The sequence below is a fragment of the Dermacentor variabilis genome, chromosome 4 (assembly GCF_050947875.1).
Source record: "Dermacentor variabilis isolate Ectoservices chromosome 4, ASM5094787v1, whole genome shotgun sequence".
NCBI classification, from domain to species: domain Eukaryota; kingdom Metazoa; phylum Arthropoda; class Arachnida; order Ixodida; family Ixodidae; genus Dermacentor; species Dermacentor variabilis.
In genome coordinates, this window is record NC_134571.1 from 66,656,681 (window position 1) to 66,679,194 (window position 22,514).

General features: G+C 44.4%; 1 long non-coding RNA gene across 1 annotated transcript in view; it reads right to left on the bottom strand.

The window, feature by feature from the left end:
* Positions 1-22,514, bottom strand: part of LOC142577794 (uncharacterized) — a 104,630-nt gene that overhangs the window by 42,426 nt on the left and 39,690 nt on the right. The window contains exon 3 of the long non-coding RNA XR_012827065.1: positions 3,436-3,482. This is a non-coding gene — a long non-coding RNA (uncharacterized LOC142577794). The remainder of the gene's footprint in view (positions 1-3,435; positions 3,483-22,514) is intronic.

Consider the following 22,514-nt stretch of genomic DNA (forward strand, 5'->3'; position numbering starts at 1 on the left):
GAATACACAGACAATACGCACATGTTTGTTCCACCCCCCTCCCCATTTCTTGTACATTCTTCCACCTTGCCGGCTTATACGCTGAACTGTTCTGCCATAATTTTACTTAAGGTCAAGTTCTCACAGTTGATGTCGTTATGATGTGTCGCTTGCGGGATGAAATTGCCGGGCATAGTAACTGTTGTTGCGTACTCCAGGGTAGCGTACAGTACTGCTGCGAGAAGTAGCGGCGCCTGCCTATCGAAGCTCGACCGACATTACTTATTCGGTAGCGTGGCGTTGTCGGCGGGCTGCAGGCATCCGGTAGATCATGGCGACCAAGCAGGGGCGAGACGATTTGCTAGTGCGAAACTTGCACTGTTTATTGAAAGGTAGTTGAAAGAAAATGAGAAGAGCCTGAAGTATCAAGTATCAAGTATGAAGTCTCTCAAAGTACTTTTCGGAGCCCCTTAAATAGCTCTCTACAAGTGTGGGTGGGATCTTGCTTCCGTCGAGGACACGTGACAGGCACGGAGAGAGGGCCCCATGGGTTCCGGCTCAGCGCGTAGGGTGAATGACCTCTCCGGCCAAGAGAAGGGGAAAGGGGATGAGGTAAGCACAAACGATGCCACCACCATGAGAGGAGGGGAAGAGGATGAGGTCGCCCGTGGGCTCCAGCTCAGGGGGTAGGGTGAATGACCTCTCCGGCGCCGTGGGGTTCGGCCAAGAGAAGGTGAAGGGGAATGACCTGTCGCCACGTGGTGTCAGACGCCAACCCTAACACTGTACAAGCAGAGAACGTAAAACGCAAAAGAAAGAAAAAATAACTCATGTATGTTTGTGCACCCGGAAAACTCTTACGCAGGAGCAATAAAACCTTGCAAAAACTTAGATTACTATATTATTTCGCAGTTTTCATAGGAGAAACAAATTAAGTAGCAATGTTATATCGTTGCCATGCAGAACAGTGCGTGCAGACAAGAGAGGATGACGAAGAAGTGTTGTTGTTGCTGGGGTGCTTCGGCCGCCATCATAGAGTTTCTCACTACATTACCTAGAGGGAAATCTGGCGCTGCTGCGCTGTGGTATGCATGGGAATGCCGGTATATTGTGACTTCGGATTGGCATCGTTCTCGTAGAGACAGGACACCTTGAAGACGCGCTTGGCAAATACCTTTCCGTCTGTCACAATGATTCACTTTCTACTAAAACGGCACGTGAAAAGCTGTTTTATCTTTATTATTACGCGAAAACATGTTTTGTGTAACTATGAGAACTTGTTATTGTGTATACGACTACATGTTACGTAAAAAGTATCAGCGGGCCGCTAAAGTTGGAGGAGAGACGACAAGGTTCGCGCTCGCTTTGAAACAGTTGGTCGTCTGTTCTTGCTTTTCTTCGCTCGGTCATGTATCGTGGGTGAGTAAAGATGTATTATGCGTGAATGGAACCATTTTATGAAATTTTACTTTGAGAACGTGTTATTTGCGTAGCCATATACACGTTTTAGACGAAGCCTCTTACAACACCAGCCAACACGAGCCTCGCAGACACATATACCGTCATTCCCATGACGGCACGGCGCCCCCTTAAAAAACACCCATAGACGGTGGCGCCAGATTACCCTCTAGGTGTTATAGTGCGAAACTCTATGGCCGTCATGTTCTAGTGTCAGCTGGTCCCTTCAGCATTGGCCTTGCATAAACAACATTCGTGCCTGTCTCCGCCTACGCCTCGCAACAGCTGCGCACGCAAGTTTTGCAGACGTTATTTATATGCAGAGGGCGTGGCCATGCTGTGGCAGTGGTGGAAGTGCGGGGACTACTCATTTTGAACTTGTATTCTAATTGTTTGTTATATAACATGTAGTGACAATGGGGAAAAATGGGTCAGATGGAAAAACACAGACAGTGGAGACGTCTCTAAACAACTTGCTCCCAGCTCGTGGAATCGCTATCAGGAGGACAGATTCGAGGCAAGAGCTCTGCAATAATAAGCAGAAAAAAAAACAGCAAATTCAGGAAGATGCAAGCTTGAGTGAAGGGAAGCCACAAGAAGGGGGATTTTCTATAGAGGCGGAGTGGACGGAGTGCCGTCAGTCGTTGGGCGGCCAGAAGCAGCGCGGACTAGTCTCTGACAAATGACATTGGCAGGAGGCGGTAAGCAAGACAAAGATGGCTCTAGGGTCGCTTCCGTGAACGATGAGGCCGGTTTGAATCGATGCATCAGGTGAATGCCGCAGCTTTCTTGTTACTTTCTGTTATTTTCTTGTTCGAGCTTCGAAAGGTGTCGTAGGTACATTTATGCAACGTTTTTTGCCTTTGCTAGTCACTCAAGCAACAGCTATCTGCTACACGTTGTTAATCACCGTAATTTCAGTGACATACGAATTCCTGTCAGTTAACTGGCAAAAAGCAATTATGCTACGAGGGGCATTCGTAAAGTTAATGTAATTGGTGCCAAAAATTAAGAAGAGGTGTACTTGATAGGCATAAAAATAAGCCCACGTTTCTTTAGCTGTAGAAAATGTAGAAAAAAATGTGCTCTTTATTCTACCGTGGAACACCATCAGGGCGTCAAAGAAACGGCAGGTCCATTTTCAGTAATAAATACTGTAACTATTACCTGTAAATATCAGTATAACTTAAATATAAACATAATATAAAACACAATAAATATAATTATTCGTAAAATATTACGTACAAATAATATAACCGTAAGCTACTCATCAGTGACAACGCAGAGTTCTTGCGCAATTTATGGCCTGTCGTAGAACGAAGTTTACGCCAAGTGTGCTAGAAAAGCTTTTCATATGAAAAAAAAAACTGATTAGCGGCAACTGTCCATGTAGGAATAGTCGCCTTAAGAAAACTCTCGCCCTCTCATGAGAAATAAAATATAAATCAAATTTAATTATAGTTATCAATGAACGCCGTTTGGTGTTCTCAGGACAAGGTAGATTACGACAGCCAAAGGAAAAAAAAAAGCTATACAACATTCTCATTATGTATTCGGCTTCGCTGCATGAATTTTTCTCCTGCGAACACCGTCTACGTATTGGTGTTGGGCATAATGCTAACGCTTGTGCAATTTCTGGATGTTCTACAAGTCAACTTTGGCTTCAGCTCTTTTTAGTGAAGTACATGAAAGCAAAGTTGAGGACCTTTTTCTTTTTTGAAGTTTAGAAGTTTTCTCTTTCCTCTAAGGTAACAAAAAAAAGCGTCTCCTTGTGCGAATAAAACATACGAAACTAAGTGGAGAACTGCTTGATATTTTCTGATTTTTGAAAGATTGTCTCCATTTAGTTTTTTCATCAGCGATAATACTTTCATTAAGCAACGCACGGAAATGTCGGTGCATTAATGAACTCGCTTTCAGTGACAGTGATTACGCAGCAGAATAGTTCATAGGGGGTGCCTTTATCTCTCTTCCTCGCGAAGCAGAATGCGAACTCACGTTAGTGTACGCAAAACATCCACAGCTTGGCCTGCCCTGTGCGCCACCTGTCCAAGGGAGGCATAAAATAAAAAGTTAGAGGCTTCATAAAACGAGATTTCGCACTTGCGAAACTAATCAATGGAATCCGCACACAAACCAAGATATTTCATAGGGTGGTTGCTTTCAGCTGCACCAAGTTTTTAAAAATTGGCAGTGGCCGATAGCACAATTCGAACCCTTGAGCTAAATTACTGAATGAGGCGGCCCATTACTGCTGCCTGAAATTAAAATGACTGATTGAATAAATAATGTAATTACCCTAACTAAATTTTTAATTATTTGCATTACGGCGCATATTTCGATCTACAAGTTTTAGCTAGCGACATTGCGAGGGATGTCGACTTGGAACCTATTCGGACCATGGCAAGGGTTTCCAAACAAGCGTCGTCAAGCGTGCGGTAAAACTGCAGTATTTTTTCGCTTAATTTTCGAAGAAAACGCTGTTTTATGGATTAAATCCCAAAAGAAACTGTGATGCCGGTTAATTTCATCAGACGCTTCGAAAAATAACATATCGAAACAGGTGTTGCCCTGAAAGTTCGTTGCAAGAGAGAGAAAAGGGTTGTATGGAAAGGGAGTAAGATTAACCAGAAGCAGTTCCAGTTGGCTGCACTGCACGGGAGGAGAGAGTAGGGAGATAAAAAGGGAAAGAAAGAGGAAGTAGGAGAAAGAGAGAAATAGAAAGAGGGACGAGCACAAACAAGTGGATACGTATGCCTTGCAAACTAACCAGCTACAATTCGTGGATTGAAATATGGGCCGTAATGCAATTTAATGAAACGTTAACTAGTGTAATCATATTAATTATTCAAGTAAGCATTTTGATTTCCTAATTATGGGCCACCTCGTCGATTAATTTAGCGCAAGGGTTAGAATTGTCCTCTCGGCCATGAGGGGTTTAAAAAAAATTGGTGCCATTAAGAAAGAACTTCTGGTACATACCACGGATACGAAAAAGGCAGACATTAGCCGCGAATGTGAACAATTGAACTTTACTGCATATAGGTATATATATATGAATCTGAAAGCCTTTCAGACCCGATCAATATTCTCTGTCTTTTACGGTTCAAACTAAGAGTAAAAAACATAGCATAATATATGAGAAAACACTGCATAGCATATGATACATGGCTGTCAATGTAATTATAAAAACGGAGCAACTGTACCGGACACTCTTGGTCACAGCTTCATGACGGTATGTGTGCAGCGCCAAACAACAAATTTAAAAATGTTTCCACATCATTTTTGAAGATACACGCTGTACAAAGGTGGCATTTGCAATGTTTACTTAGCAGCATTCAACTACAACAAAACATTTCCTAAAGCTCAAATCGGTGTAAGAAAATTGCTTGAAGCTTGCTGACTCAACTTCCCTTCTGCAGTCATCTGTTTCGGTTTTATAAACGAATTCCCCTCCGCTGTCAACGTCCTTCAGTTGTCACGCATACGGCAGCGCAGATGCATCTGCGAGAGGATAGCGAATTTACACCTTAGCTTTCGCTGTGCCGACTGAGTGTCACTGATTTAATCTCCATGTCCTTGGCAACGAAGCCGTTTACTCCAATAGACTAGCGGTAACCTGCTTTAAGCATTACAGGACCACCACTTTTCCTGCTAATCTTAACTATAACAGAGTATCAAACACATCCGTCTTTTTTTACAATACCTTTACATCTGTCTTCAAGTATATTAGCGTTACGCCTGTCGCCTTTTGCACGACCTATTGTTGCACGTTCTGGAGCGTCTTATAATGTTTATTTGCTTTCAGCCCCTTAAGTTTATACGCTAGAATGCTATAGCTCTGCACTTTGCCTTTCAAGAATCGCGGTAAGCGGTTGGTCAGGACCTTGTATATGTGTATATATATATATATATATATATAAATATATACGCACAAGGTCCTGACCCACCGCTTACCGCAATCCTTGAAAGGCAAAAGCAGAGCTACATGTATACACAGTGCCACTAACGTGCGTCTCAGCACATCTTGTTGGTTATTTATTTTTTTCTGCTATGGCTGGGATCGAATCCGTGACCCCGAGCTTAGCAGTGAAATACCATAGCTACTAGGCTATCGCGGCGGGTATTGCCAAGCTACTGAACGGTGCTTTATTGTTTTGCACAATTATTCTCAAACCAACTCTCCAACTCTTCTGATAAATGTCCTGAATATTTTTTGGAACCCATCTATAGTTTTTTCGAAGAAGATAAAAACATCTGCGAACCATCGCTTCATCACGTATTCTCCGATTATTCTCGCATCTAATCTTTCTCAAAGTATTGAAATTGCCTTGAGTGGCTTTATGGCTATGGTGGTGTGCCGAAACAATAAGAAGAACTAATCTTTCACGTGTTTGCGTGGCTATATTCTATGCAGGCGTGTCCCATGTGTACCAATATTCCATGCGAAGTTGGAGGAACTGACAAGCAGGAATTAAAAAGAATCTTAACCAGCCTTCTTTTTCCTCAACTACGTGTTTTGGTTAGGCGGGGTAAAACTTCTGAGCCGGAAGCTGTGCGTCAAAGAACTTGGAAGTTGTAAGTTCAAAGAGAAATATTTGGTTTTCGCCACGTGTTCCTTAGACAATAAACTTTATGTATAAAATGCGAAGCGAAAATTTCTGTTGTTCTGCTTCCACTCTTACCTTCACTGACAACCACTCATATCATGTGACCTGCTGGATTCGCGCACGCATAATTTTCGTCGCCACAATACATTTTTTTTTCTCTGAAACATCAAACGCGCCTGCGTCCTCAGATAAGGCATCACATAACTTTTCAATGTATGCTGAACTTTTGGCGCTCTGCGCGTCTTCCAGGAGCACCAACACCGCTAAGAGCACCGGCCTTTTTGGTTAACGGATTCCGTCGTCCTGATGAATGAGCGTCCGTTTTCGTCGCTGGACTCAGGTGTATACCAAAGAGGCTAAAATGGACTTCTGCTTTGTCTGCCGCGCATATAAAAAGCGTGTATATAGAACAAAGGCACGAACTGAACTAAGAAAAAAGGCTTTGAGATACTTAAAAAAGGGACTGAATATGATGGATTTCCTAGTCAACTTTGAATATTTTGGAGGCTCTCGATAACTATGCCTGTATTAAAAGGATACGGCAGGCACGGGTATCTCGAATGCACGGTTTATTGAATAAATTCATGCTTCCCAACACAGGTTCTCCGTATTTGGTATCCTGGGCGTTATGCTTGATGCTTCAACGTGCACAAAGGTCTTGGGCATGGTTTGAATCCTCCCGGAGTGCATTTTATTTTCCTATGGCAGTTATTTGGACTTTCATTTCTTAATATATGCCACAGCTAAACTTCGCCAAAATATCGCATATATTACAGGAGCGCTAAAAGTCATAACATTTCTTCAATAATTGTGTCTTATATACACTATATTGTGCAGAGTTTTGGTTCACAGGATTTTTTCACATTTCGTTCGAGTGATAATCTAATTGCACGTTTCGTTGCAGGTTTCTCTAATATGCATGGTAAATTAAAGAAAAATAATTTTCCATCCTGGAAAGCACAGAACTTCTCAGCAGGTACATAAAATACCACTCGCAACCCGAAAAGAAGCTCCCTCAAACTATCAAAATACTTTTTGAAAGAATTAAAAAAAAAGCTTTCTATGCACATAGTAATAAAACCACAAACATTTTAGGCATCTAAATTAAGCAATAAAAATTGGCACGAGTAAGCCCGATATTGTATTGACTGTTGGATTGGCTCACGCACCAACGTAGTCTCAATATGTCCGTGGCCAGACTGTCTGTGTCGTTGTCATCAGAGGGAGAATTGAGACTATCAGTTACGCTCAACAATCCGCTACTAATCGCGATGTTTTCAATTGCAGAAATCTGTGTGATGATAATTTCGGGAAGGGTACCTTTTCAATAGCCTTCTTTCTGCGCGAGAAGGATTGAAAAGTTAAACAAACACTTCGTTTTTCTACTTGTTCCTACCTTCTCTTCTTACGCCGACAATTTGGCAACATCCAGTATATTGCCTTGTAGGCCAGTTTGGCTAGTCTTGAAAGCACATGCGATTCTCTTATCACATTTTACAGGCACGCGAGGCACGGCTTTTGAGGATTAAGGAGTCATGTTTTCAAAAGGCTGCGTTGCCGGGAAGAAGGGCAAGCTTAGAGTTTTTGTTCGCTTTAGGCGTCGGTGCTTAACGTCGAATGTAAATGGCATGTTGGGTGTAATATTCTTAAACTTGTCAGCACTTCTGAGATACCAATAAGCCCAATTGAGGAAAAAAAATAGAAGACAATTCTTATCGTTTATTTTCGTGTTCCTCTTAAAGTTGCGTCATGTGTGTTACCATGCAAGAATACGACATGCAAGGATAGTCCTTTTAAGTAGGCACAAGGAAAGAGTTGGGGGGGAAAATAAGCAAACAAAGTATTTGCAACAACTCCCTTTCTTTAACAAAGAAACGCTCAGAGAAACATTGCGCGTAGTTAAAATGTAATAATAGCGAAAACCGACACCCGCGTAATCCATCACGCAGCAAATACGCGAGTTCAGCAGGAACAGGTCGTTAGTATAAGCATGCTTGGTCGGAATTATCATGTGGAAGGGAGCATTTCACAATTCTGAGTTTCTTAAACCTTTGGCATCATGCTGGCGTAATCATTTCAAGATATTATACAATGCAGCTCCAATTTAAAAACCACAATGTTACGCCACAATGAACAAGTAAACTACATTAAAACTGCAAACGCGTTTTTTGTGCAATGTGTAGTAGTTGATTGGTTGAATGGTTGAGGTACTTGCTACAGGTGGGATTAGCCTGCCGGTCTGCGCCAGCCATTGCTCCACCTGTCTATCTCTTTCGCAGTTGAAAAATTTGCGACCAGATATAAATCAGTTCAGTCGCATAGATAAACGAGTAGAAGCTGTGAGGCCTCCTAATGCACTATCCCTGGCCTTTCGGGGACCATTATTTGTGGCACCCAGGTGTGTAGACTAAGCTTGGTGTTTGGAAATTGTTAAGTAAAGCCTTTCTGTCGAAGCTGAAGAGCGGACAGCACTAAATAAAGTGTTCAATGTCGCCAATTCCTTGACATTCTTTGCCTAACGGAGAGGTGCTTCGCCAAGTTTTCAACAGCCGCGCTGGAGTTGAAGCGGATACTGTTCTTATTCAATAAATTCGAGTGGATTCCAATAAGTTAGGCCACTTCATTGGACACGGCTCATGTGGTGAGGTGAAAGCAAACGAAAGTGGCAGCGAATAACCTTTATCTGAGAACCGATGCCTGATCGGTGCTCTGATTATTGGTTGCCTTGAGAGCACATCTTCTGCAATAGCAACCGCTCTTTTATTTCCAGGGACAGCAGCATGGAAATGTATCCAATGGAAGACAACAATACACTCCTTCCTCATCAGTGGTAGAGACATTCTTGTGTATGAGTAAATTCATGGTATCGTCCGCGATCCCTTTTAGTACGTGACCAATACTTTCATACAAAAGGCGACCACGTCCTATGTGCACGAGAAATGTGACTCAGTAGACGAGGAATCAACTTCTTTCTTGCGTAGAGTACGTTGTCGACTAGACAGGTTCACGAAAAGGTAAGGGAGCTTCTGCTTCAAAATATCCCAGTTATAGAGCTCGCCTTGATGTGTCGGAAATGGGGGACACGGTGTTGCTCCCGGGTACAAGATTGCACTCGCGAGCACTGTGGTAGGATCCCACAAGTTAAGCTGGCGAACACACTTATACATGCTCAGCCAGACCTCGACGTCAAGAACATCTTGACCGGTTAGTGTGCCAGGACCGCGGTGGTGGAAAAATGTTGTGTAGTTGTAGTTGGAGCTGCAGGTGTAGAGGAGGCGAGGTTTCGTAAACAGGAGCCGTGGCCGTATGGTGGATGGTACAACCGCTTCGAAGATCCATGGCGAGTACGGCGACAATAGAACGTGGCACTAATGAAGCTACTTTTTCTAAATACTGTCTACAAGCTATAATGAAAATAACAAACAAGACCAGCCAATGTAGCTTACGCATCGAGGAAGAAATCAAAGCCCCTTTCTAACGATGCTTGAACGCGAAGCTTTCCCCCAATGCAAGCTGATACAATGTCAAAGTCCAAAGCCAACGACCACGCAACAAACCCAAGAAATGCTGAGCGAGCCGATGCTACGCATATGTGATTTGATTGCTTGTTCAGAACTAATTCTTGGAAGTGGAAGTTGAATAAAGACACATTTAGTTAAGTTTCATAGCCTTTATTTTACATCATGTAGCCGTTGATTACATGCACACACTCAAACTTTCACGGACGACTCTACACTTGCACAGTATCGCCTTGTGATCGCTGTGGTAGATAGGCAGAGGCTCTGTCTTCGTAACGTTACACGGCATGCTTGCAAACGTGAGATCAATACAGGAACGGTGTTACGTCGTGGGTCTCTGTAGAGTCTTCAGTTTCAACGAATAGCGATCTAGCATGAAACTCTCGATCCATTTGCCGTGCTCTTTCGTTACATGGATGTTAATTTAGCGCACATGAGGATCGGCGTACTATGTGTCTTTAAGTCTTCATCATTTCTGCCAGGAACGTTTCCGCGTCACAACGAGACGTGTTCGGTCTGGTGTACACCTGTGAGCAGAAGTATAAGGACCACAGGGTTGCCGGAAAAACTAAATTTATTCATAATTGCCATGCATAAACTAAAGTTGGCTAGTACACTGGAAAGATCGCAATGCCAAGTTTGGGCTGCAGTCTTCAATTTCAAGTTGCATCCACGGGACGAGGAAATAATCGGCTTTATCGCGCAATCCGTGGTCCGTATACCTTTGCTCACTGGTGTACACGCTGACGATGGCAAGACCAGTAGGCATCTCGACTGCGCAAGCGTCTCCCACATGGCTTCTGCATGCCGTTGCCGATACACGGGATCAACCTTACGGGCACGATCGCGATCGCACTTACGTTCGCGTACGGCAGCCTTTTCTGCCGTGCGCTGCACCCCCGGCCTAGCCATGGTGATGGCCGGGAAGGCATTACATGACACGCGTAATGCAATGCAGATATATGCAGTTCGTCTGGGTAGCGTGGCGTTCAATAATCTTTATTTAAGAAAGGGGCTTCATTTTTTTTTTAGATTCTAAGACGAGCCCGTGTTCACGCGCACTCCGATAAGCAAGGAAGCTCAGTTAATCGCGACATGGGTGGTGTCATGCCTAGCAGACGTAACTTGCGCTTCCAGTGAACTTTGTACGCATGCGCTACTCTTCATGAGCTTGTTGCTTCGCGCCGTTATCTGGCAGTGACCGGCCTGCCAGTCGACGCTGGCGAGGTAATGCAAATATAAACTGTAGTGTTCTACGCAGATGTGTAAGTTGGCTTTCCTGCAGTGCATTTTCGGGGCTCATGGGCGGATCAGTAAGACATAGAAAGCTTCGCTTTAAAAGGCGAGTTCATCATTTTCGGCAGGGCGACCATGCTCAGCTTCAATATACGCACGTAGAATAGACGTACGTATAGCAATATCATGAATACTTGTATTGCCTTTTTATTATATACTGTGCCAGCCGATATAGTCTCGCTTCCAGAATCTTTACCGCAGTGACGTAATGCGTCAACAGAAGTGGCGAGCTTTTATCTTTTTGTGGCTGTTCACTGCTCATAACCCCATGATGGCTTATAGCGCTACAACCTAAGAGTAGCAAGCATTTCGTCAAGCTCTCGGAAGCCGCAGCCACGATCCTAGTGCACTGTATGTTCAAAGACTTTATGGCGGGCCCGAAATAACTACTGCCTATAGAAATGCTAACTTGTTCATATTCCTCTACGTACACTTTACCCGCTTCCCTTAGTCTTTTTATCGACAGTGCATAATATGATTACGACGGACGCTCATCAAGATCGTATTATGGCCATAACGAAACATAGCTTAAGAGATGACACTCGGTTTGCAGCTCGTTATGATCCTGCACTCAAGTTTACATGCCGTACTATTTGTTGAACAGTTATTCCTTGGTCTGCAAGCACTACAGCCTACACTTGTGCATGCATTTGTGGTTAATGTTCTAGCAAGGGTCGGCCGCCACATTTTTCGTCATCGGGGCTCGTTCGACCACTTTCAGATCGCCTACTCCATTTGACAGCAGTGTCATAAGTTGAAGCACACCGTTACCGCACTGCGGTACCGCACACCGTTACCAGCTCGCCATGAATTTCCTTCAGTTTGAGAGCCTGCAAATGCAGAAAGCGAATCGCTTCTACTGCTTCCATCAACTTTTCCAATACGCGCCGTCATTTTAATAAGTTTGCATTCTGAGGGTGCTTCACACGCTAACCTGGGGCTATCTATGAATGTATGTATCTACGTATCTATGTATCTATGTATATAAGAATGGTATCCATTGAAATTTTAAGTTAAATTCTTTGCTGATTAGAACTTTGATCAGTGCCAGAGATTGCTTTGTAATCTTGCCGCGAGGTAGGCCATGGTGCAATCGTTGTAACGCTGATTTTGAGTCCATCAGCACCACGACGTTCCGTGCGGAATAAGTGCGTAGTTTTCACAAGGCCGCGGTAATGGCGGTACTTTCTGCAGTTGTAGATGAAACTACGCGATCAAGGCGGCCAGACCATGACACATCAAGGGGGGTACGCAAAATGCCTCTGCCTAGTTGTCTGCCTGTGCACACACCGACCCGTCTGTGTACACTTAATTGTAGGTGGCTTTGGAACGCTGTTATGCCGGTAGGTGAGGTACACAGAGGCTGCACGTAACGTCCGTAAGCGCATGCCCTCTTCAATGAGCCTCTTTGAGGCCCACTTGGATAACTATAGGTATGTGCCATGCGGAATGTGATCCACACAACGCCGAAGAAGATCTCCTACATTTCTCCGGTCTTGAGAGGAATCAAACACGTCAGAAAGGTTCCTTAAGGACAACAACCGGAGCCATTAGCAGGCTGCGCCATGATTGCACTAGGTATATGCCACTCCTCTACGAAGCTCCCGCCAACTTGGATCACTGAGTGTGTGCCGCTGGGAGAGCAGCAAGAGAGGGAACAAGCCTCAGCGTTCGCACGCCACGGAGTGCCATGCTACTCATCTCGGAGGCCACTCACGAACTTCTCGGTAGCCCCACTATATGGCGCAGAAAGAAGCCTGACAGACGAGCACGGTTTTCGCATGACGCGTTACTCAGTTTTCGCGTGTACCAGTGCGTCATGCATTTCGGAGGCCAAGCGCAGGCTTCGCGGGGTCGGTGCTAGGTGGCGCGGAGAGTTCTTAGGGGAACAGGAAAAAGGAGTCCCGCTGCAGTACACGCCTCATACACATAACTCGTTTCGATGGTGGCAGTATGTTGTGTCGCTTTATTGATTCAGTGCTAGCGCCTTACCGTCGACTCTCATGGTGAGACGGGATGTGCCGCAATTTTTTTTTAGGTTCCAAAGGTGTTCGGCGGTGCTACATGCCACAGAATTTTTCATTTGTTGAATTTATAGACAAGTGGTGCTCATTTTGATGCATATTGCGTGCGGCTTTTCCGAACTTATGGTCTGGCCGGTAATAAGAACTTTATGAACGCCCCGTAAATAACCATGCTGTCACTCGCTAATACTTAAAGACGTTTAGGTTTTGTTGAAATGCACTAATACCAATAAAACTATAGGGGAGGGGGGTTGCGTTATTATTCGAGAGGTTGATAATCGCAAGCGTCACGCAGAGCTTATGAGTAATGCTACAATCGTCAAAAAGTCGTCTTCTTGTTTCCCATCACTTTTTCCTTATTATCCTTTTCTTTATATTAAACACGCAGTTATTTTCACTTACGATTTATCAGTCTTGATAAGTGCGCTTCTTTCGTACAGTTATTAGTAAGAACGATAGAGCCTCTTGGTTGTCCCGATTTCTTTCGTTCAATAAATTACTATGGGATTATCTGGTGAACAGCTATCCCAGAATAACTTTCGTGCTTATCAGCTCAACACAGAGAACCTCGGTTATTTGGAAATCGTGGTTTGAGAAAAGCATGGCAAGCCAGGTTATACAGCGTGCTGTCAAAATCGCAGCCCGAATGTAAGCGCCACAGGCATGACGTATGGTCTTTTACTTCCTCGATAATAAGAGCAGCACTCAAAGAATACAGGCTTTCGGGACGGACGAGTTTGACAAACAACGTGGCTTCGCAAACTTCGACTTTCGTTTAGCAGATTTATTCCCCATTACTGAAATCACAAGGCGATCACTATTTCTAATTAATTATACCGAAATTTACAATATGCGTCCGAAATAGTGATCATGAAGGCCACGAACAATCCAGCACCAAAAGTAAAAACATTCTAGTGACATTTTATTTTTATAGCCGCACCTAGTTGTGGCGGAGCGCGCTGATTGTCCTTTTTGCGACGCTGGACAAGGAAAGAAAAAAAAATACGTGATCTCCAGTAAAACTGAAGGAAAAGAATTTCGACTAACTGAATAGTTAGCAAATCGTCTTTAGACTTTTGCCCTTTTACTGTGACACCAGCTAAGGTCTCTAACCTGGACCCGCGTTGTCCGTCCTTCCTTTGGCTCATGCCTTTACGCTTGCCGGCGACCGTGCCCCATCGACGTTATTTTGTCTTCTGCAGGCCGCCCCCTGGCCATGGCCTTTACAGGCCTTATATGGCGAACGAACTTTGTTCCTATATTATCCCTATGGAAATTAGAACAAGTTGTCACCACAGCAATGTGCACGTGGGGTCAGTGCGCGCAACCTCTGCGCTATCACTCAACTTCGCTTCGCATTTAGAGCAACATGTTATGTTCATACATACACCAAGTGCCGCAGTGGCAATCCGTTTGGAGTCGTTCTCGTCGTTAACCAACATGTTGTCAAATAATGTTTGACTTCTATACTGTTCGTAGACTGCGGTGTTCACAATTTTTGAGATAAGCAGAGGTACTATGTCATGAATTTTTTCGTTTTCCTTGTTTCTCCGCCACTATTCATTCACGTGACCATAGTTGAACACTTCGATTTGAGCTTCGGGCTCTATTATTTGACAGACTAGAGTTATTTACAATAGGTTCTCATACATATGTAATAATGCCTAATACATTCCTGTATTTTGAAGCCTAAGGAGTCATTCTCACTGATACGTCGCATTTGGTTTTTAGTGGTCACCCCCACATGTCTCCTGCACTAATCGCTCATCATACAAGCAAGGTAGTTTTGCTAAGACAGAATATTTATAATGGTTCAGCGTTGTCATTGGCATTATTTAGAGATTTTCAACTCGGGGTACCACTGCATTTAGGCTGGGTTCAAATCTAATTTTGCAGTCTCTCAAACTGTCATCAACGTCTACGACCAAATGATCTGTATTAGACATTCTCGTTGCAAAAGACTGCTAGGTGACCTAGGTCCTCAGGTTGTTGTTTTTTCCTTTTAGCCACCACGTTTTCAGGCACTAACTACATCCAAATGCCTAACTAGAGGCGGCTGCGCGTGCAACGTTCGATTACAAAAACCGATATGTCGCGTACTCATGTCACGCCAACTCCTTCCCACCGGAAATTAACTTAAGGATACATGTCAGAGCGGATTTGACAAAGTTAGTTCCGAGTTTAACAAACAATATTTTGAACTATAGTTTGCTCCACTTTGAAAGCGCTCGCCAACATGCTGCAGGTACGAGACGAGATTAATACGACAGTGTCTGTACTTCGTCATGTACATTATTCTGCGAGATTACACCAGCTCATCCGGAAATTCATCGCATGCAGTAGTGATCACGTTTTAAGTCATATTTCAGTTGTAATTTTCTCTAACCATAGTCTCTTCGGCTTAACCCGACCACTAATCATACTAAAAACTCGGGCTTCCGTGAATTAATAGATCCACTGGTATGCGAGATTAGGTTGCAATTTTCCATCGGCTCAGCGATCACGTAGTTCGTTATGTTGTTCCGATAGCGCATGAGCAATGACCAATGACAAATATTGAGGTATGGAATACTTCTCTCAGATTTCGGGCACGGATCCAAGATATTCCAATATTGATTACCTATATCGTTGTTATATAGCCGCCAGCCAATTAGACATATCCGACAGCGCAACAATTTTCCGTATCCTGCTGGTATAGATTAATTATGAGAGGTATCACTTCCGCTACCATGTACTGTTTTAGTGCGACAAAGTGTAAACTGATTTTAGCACAGCAAGCGCACGAGTGGCTTAAGAGTAAAGGTCACGAAATAGTTATAGCGAGCAGTGCAAATTAATACCGTGTAACATGGAGCTACAACCATGTTGTGCTTAATGACCAAGTGAATGCACGTTATTCAAAATAGCACTTCACCTTCTTTTTGTTTAAAAAAGAAATAGGGCATTTCGAAGAGAGATTGAAAACAAACAGGTGTTGGAAATTATGGCCTAAAATTGTTATTACATATCTCACAAAGCTTGACTATCTAGTTAAACACACGCTCCATATGCTATCTTTAATTCTTTTTTTACAATGGAGTTGCAGGCGGTTGACTACAAAAACATTACATGGTATTGCGTTTATTACTGCAGCTTTTGACGTAGATGACTGTTTGTTTTTCGTGGCAATTACCGTAGTGTTTCATGTAAACAGATGCAACACAGCTAATGGCCAGGAAAGAAGTGAAAATTAAATTTTCTTATTTTATTAGCTGACAGTACTCATTACAAAACATGAAAAAAAAAACGAGGTTTTGCTTGCAACGTTGTCGTTCGATAGAAGCAAAATAGTTTCGCAATCTCTCATCAAAAATTACGAGGAGCCTTCAATGGTCTGACTGCTGCCTATGTACAATGCTTCAGGCTATACACTTGAAACACTTACCTTTGTCTTCTTGCCGCAACTGCCAACACGTTACCGGTGAAAGCGCACTATACTGAAGCGTTTCAGTGACATAGTCTCACTGGATCGTATCATTAAGCTGTGCGCTGTTATTCCATGAGACCTCGTATCTGCCATACTGTTTTGAAAAAAATGTGGATAGCGCTTCCCCTTCCATCTACATGTATTTTACTTCTATTCATGCAGCTATGGTCGCCTACTAATCTAAGGCTGCTTGAATAGCCTGCGAAACAAAGTAGTGGCGACAGCCTCATCCCATTGACATATCCGTTCATAAAGCTGCAGAAGGAGATTCACACCACCTGACATGCAGTGACTGAATACATTCCATCATACGCAAAGAGTATATCTGAGGATAGCCATCTATCACTACCTATATATTGACAGCATGCTATGCATATGACATACGCTCATGGCCTTGGCTCCACCTGAACCGCTATATACATTCACTTTCGATCTTACTAGCTATGACGTCACATGTGAGCATTCGTAAATGTATGCGTGCAATGCGGGCGAAAGGTGCATTTTACAGCGTCAGCTGTTATGGGCCCAAGCTACTCTACCACGGCGCCACGACAACGCTTGCTAGTTGCTGCAGAAAAATGCCCTCTACAAGCGTCCTAACGCGCGAGGAGTCAGGCGATGCGAGATGGGCGACACGTAGCATTGATAGGCGCATACTTTACGCTGAAGGTGCGTATTATTGCACCAGGTGACACACCATGTAACAGTTGCATCGTATCGGGCTTTGCCACGCGATGTGAGATGCACATCGCGTAGCGTCGATACGGGAAAACATTGCTGCGTTGTATTCCACTAGGTGTCACATGTACCGGTTGCATTGTATCGTGCCAAGTATCACAAGGGATGTGGCATGCGCGCCGTGTAATCTCGATACCTGTGTTTACTCTTTGGTGCATGTTATGGCGCCTCCTCGCAACGTACGAACTGCTGCTGGAGAAGGGAATCGTAGAGGTACGCGCACGGTTGCAAGCAGGTAACGTCGGGCTCAGCAGACCGCTGTGCACAGAGCAGCACAATCCGCTGCTCGCCGCCGACACGAGGCGGTGTGAGGTGTGGAGGGCTTCACTCGTGCGCGGCGTCAGCTGCTTAGGTCCAGCGTGTGTGAAAGGAATCACTGCTTCTGCAAGGGACGATGGCGACCGGCTACAAGTAAGGCTCGATGTGACGCTCCCTTGAGCGTTGTCGCCGCTGACACTGGGGGCACGGTTTCTCCACGACAAGGGGGCGCTCTCGTAGTTGGTGGAACAAAAGCGGGAGAATAAAAGAGTAGTGCCGCGCAAGACGGGCTGTGCGGTGACGATGGCTATAATATGGCTCCAGGGTAGTGCTTGTCGTCTGTATAGAAACAAAGCGTTGCAGGAGCGGAGGTCTGTCTGCGGCGGCTGCTGCATATTGCGATCATGCTTCATCCAAGTGATGCTTCTCGCGATCTCCCGATTAGCGAGGCAGTCACGCCACCCTTCGCTCCGTTTGCAATGTGCCACACGTGACAGATTGAGCGCGCCAGCTACGCTACTCAGAACGTACACTTCCTAATATAAACCGTGTATCTATACAATCATAACGCAAAATATTGACACGCAAAATGAAAACGTGTATAGACCTGCACTGAAATTTCGCATTATAAGGAGTGTCGTAATCGCCAGTGAATTTCTTGTGCAACTGATATAGTGTTACGGGCGTGTTACGCGGCGCATAATTAGTCTCGACGAAGGGCTCTGCATGGGCGCTGTACTTGTGAACGTTGGGCGTGCTTCACATATAGCTTCATTCTTGGCTATCCATAAGGCCAGTATCGGTACTGGTGCTAGCCATGCCTGTCTTTGCGGCTGCTTTAAACTGACAGTAAGGTTGAACATTCGCTTTATGTTGCTTCGTTAGATATATATACATACATTTAAAGCGCCACCTATGTTTGTTTAGTGCCGCATTTATAGTGCCGTAGACCTCTCTTCCGGCTATGTTCATATACAATGTTGCGCATTTAAACTAAAAATGAGATTGACGTTTAGAGCTTGAGTATGAACGTCTTTATAGCGCAAGACTTTCATGCTATTATGCCTGAATTCTGGTCTTTATTTGTATTGATTAATCATACTTCAGAAATTTTAAGTTTCGAACCCATTATGCTTTTTGAACTGTATTAGGCGTGACCGACTACTAGCAGTAAACATATACGAAGGCGTTGAAGAACATCGCACCGGAAAGCCGCGAAACTGCTTGCACGAGCTGATCCCAGTGTTGTCTTCTTGAGAACATTTATTTCAAAATTCATGCACTGTTTTGCGATATAATTTCCGATAATATTTAGCCTCTCTCGTGATTACTGTAGCGTGTTCTTTTTTTATTTTCCCGTCTTCCTTCCACCAACTATCTTGCATTATACGGGTAGCGATTTCCGTTTCTTGGTGAAAATGACACGTAATAGAGTGCGGGTAGGAAGCATAGATATTGACAAAAAGTAAACTGAAGGAAAATAAAACACAAAGAAACATAAGTCAGTAGAAGTTTTAAAGAAAGGAGAAAGAAAGAACGGAGGAAAGGTATCAATAATCGCTTGTTTGGGGAACACCGCGGTCCATGCAGGCTGTTGACGGGCGGAACCACCAGTCACTACGGTCGGTATATCACGCGGATAGGAACCGGTCGGCGCTAGAGCCTTTCCGCAGCTGTCGCCGCAACTTCGTTTCGCTGAGGAATTGTATCTCTTCGTTGCCGGCCCTTTACAAGGGTTTCTTCTGGCTTTCTTTGCAAGATGTGGTATCAGGCGTCGGGAGGTCATCTCACGGGGCCGGCTTTAAATGGTGAGCTTCTTTTAATATATTTTTTTATTGAACTTCGTATGCTCTCTGATAACCTGTTTGCCGTCCTGCATTCTTCAGGCGTCGGGAGGTCATCTCACGGGGCCGGCTTTAAATGGTGAGCTTCTTCCTAATATATTTTTATTTTTATTTTTTGCAGCTGGCGATGTCATCTCAACCAGCCAAGCAATGATGACAGAAAAAAAAACAAGAGAAACATAAAGTAGAAAAACAGATAAAGATAAAGAAAAAGAGAAGGAGAAAAGAAAACAATAAGCTTTCTTCAACGTTTCCCTTAACTTTTCTTGCCATAAGTTGCAATTTTCTTACAGAAAAACACTGTTACATATTAATTTTTTTTTCATATATCTCAATCTTCGGCATTCTTCTCTCAAGCAACTTCTGCCACCTGCTGTGATATCTTAGTGGTGATGGCGTTGTTCTGCGGAGCACAAGGTCGCGCGTTCGATCCCCACCGTTGCGGTCGCATTTTGACTGAGCCGAAACGCAATAAACGCGGCTGCGTGCTTATAATTAGGTGTACTTGGTATTAGGTTCAGCAGTAAGATGTACTTAAATTTAGGTGCACGTTAAAGAACCTCAGGTACTTAAAGTAAGTGCGCAGCCCTGCACTATATCCTCCGTCTTGGCAGCGCATTCCTTAGAGAGGGTAAGCATGAATCCCCTATGAGACATATGGTTGTTGGTCTACTCCGATATTGTGGACAACGTTCTAGCTGATTACGCTGCTGAATAAATTCAAATAGATTCTGGGGTATACCGGCCAAAACCACAATATGAGTATGAGGCACTCCGTAGCGGCGTGCTCCCGATTAAATTCGACTACCTCATATTTCTTAAGTTGCCCTTAAATCTAAGAACTCTAGCGTTTCCTTTTTTTTTTGCATTTCGTCCCCATTTAAATGCGGCCGCGACGGCCGGGATCAAACTCATGAGCTCGAGCTCAGGAGCACAACGCGACAGCCGGTAAGTCACCGTGGCGGGTTCTGTGCTTCTGGAGCGGCGCATGGTGGCTCACTGCAGTCCGTCTCCGTGCCATTCTCTAAAACGAACGGATACGCTCTCGCGAGTGCCATCACGGCGCACTCATGCGAAACGACAGTACGGATCCTTTCGTGATATCGACTCCAAATGCGGCTCTCACACGCCGAGTGGATTTAAAGGAAGTGACCGTACGACTTCTTTGCGTCGCATTCGCTTAAGTGTCGCCTACACGAACTGCATCTTGTACAAACTGCAAACAAACGCGTTCGGTACAGTGAAACGAGAGCGATGTTTGCGACAACCTAACTCGTGTATTTTTCGTCTGCACTGGCTACGCGTCTTCAAGTACTACTCTGAAAATCTGCTCTAAATTTACGCGCCTTTCCTTAAAGTGGCATAATGCACAGCCATGACACAACGCATCCAGAGCCAGGATTCTTCAAGAAAACACAGATTTCCGCGATTCCTTGCTGTGCGACCTATAACCGAAGGCTGCAGTTCACACTTGCCACGGCAAACCTCAAAGCCTATCCGCCAGTTTCATGCTGTCAGTCTCAGCTTCTTCATTTATTTTTTTCTATTTTGCTTTATGTTTGCCCCACTTTAACGTATGTCACTCTCAGCTGCCGAAAATTCGGTTTTTACGCAAGAACCCTGGTACTCATACTTTTACTCGTGTGCGGGCATTATAACCTCGGAACAGCGCTGGTGTAGTGCTTTGCGCGCGCCAATGGTGATCTTAATTTTTGGACTAAGCTTCTAGTTACTGGTTACTGCGGCGTGCTTGTGCAAGTTCTGCATAAGTGCACTGTGTATGAATGTGTCATTTGATACGTCGCCCTCGTTGAAAGGAGTTTATAGCTGAAGAGTTGGACGCTTGAAACAATTGTTTACCGTGTGAAAATTTCGGTCCGAATCCGGTGAACCATTATTACAATATTACGTTGGGATAAAGTGGAAATCGGCGCAACGAGAGCCGCAGACGTTCTCATCAGGGAAAAGTTTACTAAACCATTGAAAGTACTCAGAAGCGTGCATCCCCTTGTTATTCTGGTCAGATCCACATGTTTTATTGTTGTGCGCCTCGTTGCTTCACATTATAAACTCTCGGAAACTGTAGTTCGCTATTAAGCTCCAAATATTCTGCACTGAAAGCGCTCTTGCGAAAATTAATACAGGATTAGCACGATTTAAGCAGAGGACGTGGACTGTTAACAACGTAAGAGTGGCAGCACCATTCAACGCCTCTTCGTTGCTTGAAAAACGCTAAGAATTCGTTACCAGGCACTTTCGTGAACAACTTTAATGCGATCTGTGCATCATCGCACATTTACGTAACGTCATGCACTTACAGCTTTGCATAAGCTAGAAGTTTCTCCTCAAGGAAAATGCTCTGGCTTGATACGCGACATCCTTTTATCTTTCTTAAGTAGCCTTATATATTTTGCTGTGTTTCTTTGTCGCCTTCTTGCACTTTGAAGAGAGCTTATTGGGCAATTTGCATTCCATTCGGGCGCACATTGAAGCAGGTTATGATTGCGTTCGTAACTTACTATTCGTTATTTGTTTATCTTGTTTTCATTCTTGCGCAAGTGCGCCGTGCTTGCATTCATCATAATCATCAGCAGCAGCAGCCGCATCAGCAGACTGACTACGCCCAGTGCAGGGCAAAGGCCCCTCCCATACTTCCCCAACTACCACGGTCATGTGCTAATTGTGGCCAAGTTGTCCCTGCAAACTTCTTAATCTCATCCGCCCACCTAACTTACTGCGGCCCCCTGCAACGCTTCTCTTCTCTTGGAACTTGGAATCCAGTCCGTAACCCATAATGACGATCGGTTATCTTCCCTCCTTATTGCATGCCCTGCCCATGTCCCCCATTTCTTATTCTTGATTTCAACTAAGATTTCATTAAAGGGAAGCTGAAGTGCCTGTCGAATTTAATAAGACACTCATATACGGATACGGGAACCTTATAAACCATGTAGGTAAAATTTGGGGGTTTTTTTCCAATTAGGAGCGACATAATCGTCGGTTAAAATTGCGCTGTAGCTCCGCCCGCCGTCAAATGCCGCGCGCTGCTGCTGACGCTGACGATGCGAGCGGAGACCGAAAACCGCGGTGTTGTGACCTCAACTCTAGTGTGTTGTTCCTTCGCAGTCTGCGCGACCGTCCCTGACCGTGCTTGTTTCTGCGTGCGTGCCATCGTAATCTGCTTCGACCGACCCTGCATTCCTTTGTTGTTGCGTCTGCGTGTATGTAGAGTGGTAGTCAATGAGCGCAGCATCAACTGAAGTGGTGGGCCGATCATGCCGGCTTTCTGTGCAGCCTACGGTTGCACGAGCACCAGCGGCCGC